Consider the following 8,058-nt stretch of genomic DNA (forward strand, 5'->3'; position numbering starts at 1 on the left):
GGGGGGGGGTGGCCACGCCGCAATCCCCTCTCCTCCGTTCTCCTCTCAAGATCCTGGGCACGTGCACACAGGTGCCTGGTGTGAGTTTAAGCCACTGGGTCCGGGACTCGAACCGTGGTCGATTACATGGGAGTCCAGTGACATAGCCATTATGCTAACTGCTGGTCCCATTGATTTTTAAAAATAATGTATATTTCCTCTTTCAGGTCGTGCAAGAACTTCCTCACTTCCTGGAACTCATTGTCTCTTTCCTCCTGTATCTTCTGCAGTTCGTTGTCTCTCTTCTCTTACATCTCTGTTAGATTTGTCACTGTCAATATTTTAAATTCTTTATCTAACATTTTCACGAGTTCCCTTGTACTGTCTGTGGAGGATGAGGAGTTATTTTTTTCCCTTAGGGGAGAGGTGTTTTTTTTTTTTTTTTCCTCATATTTCTTGTACCTCTGAAGTGATTTCTGGTCATCTGATGGATTATACATTTTCCCCCTAGTTTTTGGAGTTAAATCTGAGCATTCAGAGGCATGTAGGAGGAGGTGACCTGCAATCTCTAAATAGTACCATTTTTCTCTCTTGTTGCAGCAGAGTCAATGGAAATTGAGGATTAATCTGACCCTTAAAGTATTTGGATATTTAGTTACTGAGCACCTAGACCTGTCTAGAAAATCAGTGTGTGGAGGCTGAGCAGAAAAGTGAGAAAGGTAAAAAGAAAGGGAAAAGAAGAAAAAAAAGGGAAAAGAAAAAGAGAAGAAACACAAAAATAATTTTAAAAAAAAGAGGAAAAAAATTTTTAAGCAAAAAATGAAAACCTAATTGCTAAATGAGGCTGCTCAGAACTCAGATATAGATGGCTGGTAATAGACTTGTCCTGTGGGGGCAGGAGGAAAGGTAAGAATTAGCAAGACAAAAGAGTGACAGAGAGCTAAGAAGTTTAAACATTTAAAAACAAAATTAAAATAGAGAGAGACAGAGAGCATAAATAGGGTGCTCTAACCTAGCTTCTGGCTAGATCTGCGGGCAGGAGTGTGAAGTCTAGGCAGAAGGTCTTCAGTGGTCCTAATCCCTGAATGGGGCCGCTCAGAACTCAGATATAGATTGCTGGTGATGGCTTGTCCTGGCTCCTGGCTAGATCTGGGGGGCAAGAAGGTGAAGTCTGGGCAGAAGGTCTTCAGTGGTCCTAATCCAGAATTAGGAGCTTCTTATTCTTCCATGTTGGCAATGTTGTCACTTTTTATGAATAAATCAATAAAATACTTTTTTTCTATATTCTCAATTCTAGACAGAACTGAAAGACTGATCTTACATCATGATTTCTTTCTTCCATGTTTCTTGTCTAATAAGGAAAACTATAAATAGTTCTTTCTTTCAAAGTACAGTACCTGATATGCACATGTTGCAGGATTTCTGAGTTGGCTAAGTTCGTGTCTTTAATCACAAAGAATTAGAAGCACAGGCAAAAGGATGGCATGGCAAAGCAAGGTTTATTAAGAGAGAGCAAAACTGGGACCAGCAATTGGCATAATGGCTATGTTGCTGAACTCCCATGTAGCCGACTGCAGTTCGAGTCCTGGACCCTGTGGCTTAAACTCATGCTGGGTGAGTGTGCGTGTGTGCCCAAGATCCCAAGAAGAGAATGGAGGAGAAGGGATTGCAGTGTGGCCATCCCTCCTGGCGGGCGATTTCTCACTTTCTGTCTCTGTCTTTTTGGCGAGTGCACGCGCCTTATAACAAAAGCCTCTCTTCCCCCCCGCCCCCCCCCAAAAAAAAAAGAGAGAGAGAGCAAAACACCTGACAGGGAGGGGTTCTGAAAGTGGGTTGCTAACTTGGGGCATTCATCAGGGGTTTTTATTCTAGCTAGGAGGAACTTGTTCATGTTTAAAAAAATTTTTTTTATGGGAGTCATATGCTAGGTATGGCCTGTTGCATATTTAAGAAACTGTACATTTAGAATTTCTGGTAAATGATCACCCAAGTCTTTATCTGAGAGCTGTGGGCTATAAAGACCATTATCTTATTTTGGGAATGTGGTGGGGATATAGTAAAAGTCATAATTGTTATATTTGTGTTTACATCATGCTGCCCAGGATAATCATTGAAACACTGTTCCAAGCCATTTCTTGTAAGCAAACTGTTTTGTGAATGCTTAATTATTGTGATCCCATCTTTGAGCCTTGTGCCCTGACTCTATGTCCCAGGTCTAACTCCCACCTCACATAAACTGCTGCATCAGAATCACTTGTGATGTTTGCTAAAAGTACAGAGTTCTGGGGGGATTTTATACTGACCAAGTCAAATCCCTGGGCATGAATTCTGGGAATAAGCATTCTTTTCTTTTTTTAGAGGTTTTGGCCTTAGTGTGTGCTCACTCGAAAGAGAGAGAGACAGACAGACAGAGACAGTAAGAGGGAAAGTGAGAATTTACCCCCCAGGGTGGATGGCCACACTGCAATTCTCCTTTAGTCTCTTCCCAGAATCTTGGGCACTCAGGTACACATGCCTGATGTGATTTTCTTTCTTCTTTTAAAAGAGAGATTTTTTGCTATAAAGTGTGTGCACTTGCCAGAGAGACAGAGAGAGAAGGAGAGACAGAAAGTGACAAATCCCCCTCCATGGGTGATGACCATGCCACAATCCCTTCTCCTCCATTCTGCTCTTGGGATTTTGGGCACTCACGTACATGTACCTGGTGTGAATTTTAAACCTCTGGGTCTGGGGCTTGAACTGTGGTCAGTTATGTGGGAGTTCAGCTATGTAACCATTATGTCTTCTGCTGGTCCTGCCCAGTGTGATTTTTGGGCCACCAGACCTGGGACTCAAACTGTGGTCAGCTATATGGCAGTCCAGTGATGTAACTGCTGTACCACCTGTGGATCCAGGGAATCAGGATTTTCAAAAAGCAACACTGGCTATTCGGTTGGACACTAACATTTGAGAATTATTTGTGAGGAGAAAATTCAGAATAGCATTCAAAATCCTCTAAAATATGACCCCACTTTGTATATGTTAGCTTATTTCCCACTGAGCCCAATATAAACTCTGCTCATAAGTGATCACTCTGGCTATGTCATGACTAAGTTGCCTCTGAGATTGGTCATAATCCCCTCATTCAGAATGCATTTGTGTCTGACCTTTAAGTCCTCCTTAAAATTTTTTTTTTTTAAAAATTTCCATGGGGGCACATACACTTGCCAAAGAAAGAAAGAAAAGGGAGTGGATGAGAACATAATCTTCAGTGAGGCATACTCATATTCATACTCAGGTCACATTATTTTTCCTTGATTTCTTCATCTTATCAAGACTTTGGCCATGCTCTCTTATGTGCCAAGCCAGTATTCAAAGTGGTCATCCATGTGGGATCTGCTCCCAGTACACAGGACTGACCTGCTGGGCTGTCGGGGTTGGCCCCAAGTGCTCATTTTTATGGACTCTTTCAAGTTCTATGTTACTGAGCACTTACTGTCAGAGACTTTGTTAGAAACCCTATCCATAAAGTAACCTGGGTATAATTGTTCCCCTTTTATTGGTGAGGACACTGAAAGAGTACAGTTAAGCAAATTGTCCTAGGCCATAGAAGTAATAAGGAGTAGTGTATGACTCAAATTCATGTCTGGCTGCCTGTGGAACTAGCATTCTTTTCAGTGAAGGCTTTCAAGTTGGCTCTGCAGGACTCATTTTACAATTTACATTACGGTCAGGGTGGGCAAATGGAAATTCACTAGATTATTATTTAACTGTTAATCATGTGTTGGCTTCTCTAAAGCTGAGCCATAAGGTTCTTCAAAACTGAAAGATAATTTTAAAAAACTCTGTATCATCTAGTGTATTAGTACATTTTGGGATTATTAAGAGAAATACCTGAGACTGGATCAGTTTAAGAGAATAAAGGTTTATTTTGGTTCACGGTTCTGGTGACTGAGAAATCCAAAAGCATCACAATGAATACTTATAGTATAGTTAGCAGAGGCACAGAGGGTGGTAGGTGCAGCTCTCTCTTTTATAGCAACCAGGTCTCTCAAGAACTCTCTTCATCTCATGAGAGGTAGATTTCACTGGATCAGGAAGACAGCATTAATCTATTCATGAGGGTGTTGACTTCATAGTGCAATCACCAGGATTCAACTACTACCCACCAGGCCTTCCCATCTTTCAACATCAATTTCTGAAATCTGAAACTTTGAGGGACAAACCATCACCCAATTTGTATCACCTAGGGGTTCACTAAATAGCTGCTCAAATTAAACAGAATCCAGGACAGTGAAAGATGCAGTTTCTTTCTTTTCTCTTTTTTCTTTTCTTTTTTCTTCTTTTCTTCTTTCCTTCTTTCCTTCTTTTCTTTTTTCTTCTCTTCTCTTCTCTTCTCTTCTCTTCTCTTCTCTTCTCTTCTCTTCTCTTCTTTTTTTTCTCTTCTTTTTTTCTTTTCAAGGGTATAGGCACTCACCAGAGGGACAGGGAAAGAAAGCACCCCTTATGGGGAATGGTTAGACTGCAATCTCTTCTCCATGTCTTCCTCCTTTTGAGATTTTGTACATGCATATGTACACATTCCCTGCATGTTTCTCAAACTGCTGGGACCAGGATTTGAACCATGTAATTAGCCACATGGGATTCAGTTACCTTAACCACCTGGCTAAGGAGCCAGCCCAAGACGCACTTTCATTGAGTAGTAATCATTGGCTACAGAAAACTAGAAACTGTGACTATCTGCGGGCAGGAATTAGCGGTTCTTTTTAATGTTCATTTGGAAGAAGATGGGAGCTTAATGAATATACATCATTTTAATTGTCATGCTTGTGTTCAGTTGGCTAGATTGGAAAATGTTTTCCAAAAATCTTTCAGTGTTTAATGTGAAACAAAAAAAGCACAAAATAGTAATAGGAAAATTCCACTAATACAGCATAAAAACTACAATAAAACAAAAGTTGAAGATGTTATAGACTCAATATCATTGAACTTCTCCTGCTATAGAATTTAAAACTTTTTTGTCCATTATAAAACATGAATATGAACATATTACTATTTTGCCCAGCCTCCAATATATTTGTAGTTTAATAGTCACAAAAAGTTCATTTCTCCCATCACCAGAACAGTTAACTCAAATAAATTGACGTCTTCCTTCATAAAGAATGATATGACTGGGACCAGCAGATGGCATAATGGTTATATTGCTGGACTCTCACGTAGTTAACTGCAGTTCAAGTCCCGGACCTTGCAGCTGAAAACTCACACTGGGCAAGGGTACGAATATGCCCAAAACTCTGAGAAGAGCATGGAGGAGAAGGGATTGCAATATGGCCATCCCCCAGGGGAGTGATTTCTTGCTTTCTGTCTCTCTGGTGAGCGCATGTGCCCTATAGCAAAAATCTCTCTCTCTAAAAAAAAGGATGATATGATTAAGCAATTAATGTACTAGATTTTGAAGGTGAACAATCAATAAAGTAAACATTTTTGATCCTTTATATACATTGTTGGCTCTCAAGCCTCTTTGGTGAAACCATACTTGCATGTAATGTTTTCCAGTGCATTATTTGACAAGAAAAAAGTTCTCAGTAAAACTGTGGTATATGAGTATTAATAATCATTGAAGGCCTAATAGCAATGACTGTCAAACCTGTGTGCATTAATGTGAATTAATGAGGTTTTTTTCTCCCAAGGGGAAAACAGGTTTTTATAGGTGTAACAGTGGATGAGAAAAACATAGGCAATGCCAGTTTTATAGAAAGCCTTCAATTTAGAGGAGTGACCTTTAAAGGAGAATGCATAAATAAGCTCAGTGTAATCACTTGGTATATTTGGGGTTTATAGTTTACATAGCAGTAAAACATGTTTATTGATTGATTTGATTTTTGAAAATTGTGCCTTTTGGGAAACCACCTCAGTGCATAATTAAAATAAAAAGACAGTAATGACAACAAAACATGAACAACTAAAGCATCATATAATGAAATACTGACTTAAAAAAGTCACTCTTCTAATGCCATACTATTCTGGAAAGTTAAGTATTTTCAAATCTCCTCCCAATTCCAGCAAGTAGAAAACACTGGTTACGTTTATAGGTGGTGGCATGGAAGGGATAATACCTTAGGATTACTAAACCAATCATATTTTCATCTTTAGTAATCCCTAATTTCAAGTTAACCCAAGGCTTCTGTTATTGAGAATCATACCAAGAGGACTGATATCACATATTTTCTTTTCTAATATAGCAAAAATACTTCTTTTGTGACTCAGGAGAAGAAGTTAGTTTTAGTATGTGACACAAGAGAAGGCTGTGATGCCCTTGGAGACCTTGCCAGAAGGAAAGTGAAAAAGCTCATTTCATCTGGTGCCAGACTATGTGGGAAAAAGGTTGTCAGATACAGGTTTCTGATTTCCTTTTTCCAGGTTGATAAATTTTCTAGAAAGCCTAAAATATTTGTGTTCTATTTTTCTTTTGGAACGTTGGTACAAGGCTGCCCCTTATAGAGGGTCTTTGTCAACATGGGAGGCAATGACATGACGATGATGGATGGAGGTGGCTAGAAATGAATCTGAAGCCACATGTCTGGTTCCCAGAATCCAGTGTGTTTGAAATGGATCTTGTTGAAACTTGCTTCAAATGGTTTGCTTCAGGAGTGGGTAAGGCCAGACACTCAATGGGAGTTATCTCCTTTCTCCACTGAGGACATCAGTACAGCAAACAAGGTTTCATTAGGGCATTGAGTCAGGGAGGGTTGGGTAGTTGGGGGTGGAGTCTTAGCAAGCCACAACTAAGCAAAGATAACAGATACTGTATTCCTTCGTCAAATATCTGGCACACCTGTGAGTCACAATACCCACAGAGGAGACCGATACAAGGCTCTCAAGTACCTCAGAGTAAAAGATAAAGTTCTTGGTCTCGTCCATAATTATACACCTATGGTCTTCTTGCTCTCTTGCCTCCCTCTTTATTATCTTCTACTGCTTTCCTTCTTGTCTACGCTGCTCAGCACTGGTCTCCTGTTTCTGAAACATTCCAAGCACATTTTGATCTCAGGGCTTTTGCATTTGCTCTTCCTTCTGTCTAGAAAGTGCTATCCCTAATATCTGTATGAGTCAAACTGCCCTGCTTATGTTTCTCAAATGTCATATTCTTAGTGGGACCTTCTCTGACTACCCTATCTAAAATCTTAGTCTCTACCCTTCCCTATCCATCTTTTTCCTGCTTCTTCATAGCTTTTATACCTTCTGATAGCCAAGTTTTTAATTTGTTTATGATACAGTTATACTTTAATGTTATGTGAATTATTAAGAAAGAGGTTGAAATTTGCCAAAGATGGAGCAGAGTATTTATGAGGTTGTCTGGAAAGTCACGACATATTTTTCTATATAAAAATGTGTCATGACTTTCCAGATGACCCAATACTTCACAGCTAGATGGAGGCAGGGCTAAGAATGAAAAGGAACTCTAATCTGGGATGGTGAAGACACATAGTTTGTTTTTTGAAAAGTTTCTGAAGAGAAATTTTCAAGGAATCTAAGAATATTGCTGGTTTGAATCCTGGCCCTGGTAGTTTGAAAAGCATGCTGAGCACATGTGAATGTGTGCTCAAAATCCTGACAGGACAGATAAATAGAGGGGAAAGGATTGTGGCATGACCATGCTCCCTGGAGGAGGTGCTTTCTCTCTCTCTGGTGAGCACATGCATTTTTTTGGAAATAAATTAAAAAAAAAAAAAAGGACAGAAAGAAATTTAACCAAGAAAATGAAAAGATCTGTATACAGAGGGGACCAACAGAAGGCGTAATGATTACGTCACCAGACTCCCACATAGTCAACCACGGTTTGAGTCTCGACCCAATGGCTTAAAATTCACACTGGGCATGTGTGTGTGTGCTTGCCCAGAATCCCTAGTGGAGAATGGAGGAGAAGGGACTGTGGCATGGCCATCACCCTGGGGGTGATTTTATGCTTTCTGTCACTCTGTCTCTGTCTGTCTCTCCAACCAATGCATGTGCATGCACCCTATAGCAAAAATCTCTCTCTCTAAAAATAATAATAATAATAATAATAAATCTGTACACAGAAAATTAAACATTGGTAAA

General features: G+C 39.8%; 1 pseudogene; it reads right to left on the bottom strand.

Annotated features, from left to right (window-relative positions):
- Window positions 1-6,879, bottom strand: part of LOC106734404 (U1 small nuclear ribonucleoprotein C pseudogene) — a 7,901-nt pseudogene extending 1,022 nt beyond the window's left edge.
- Window positions 6,880-8,058: the final 1,179 nt, after the last annotated feature.

The sequence above is a fragment of the Tupaia chinensis genome, unplaced genomic scaffold, assembly GCF_000334495.1.
Source record: "Tupaia chinensis unplaced genomic scaffold, TupChi_1.0 Scaffold000111_1, whole genome shotgun sequence".
In the NCBI taxonomy this organism is placed as follows: Eukaryota; Metazoa; Chordata; class Mammalia; order Scandentia; family Tupaiidae; genus Tupaia; species Tupaia belangeri.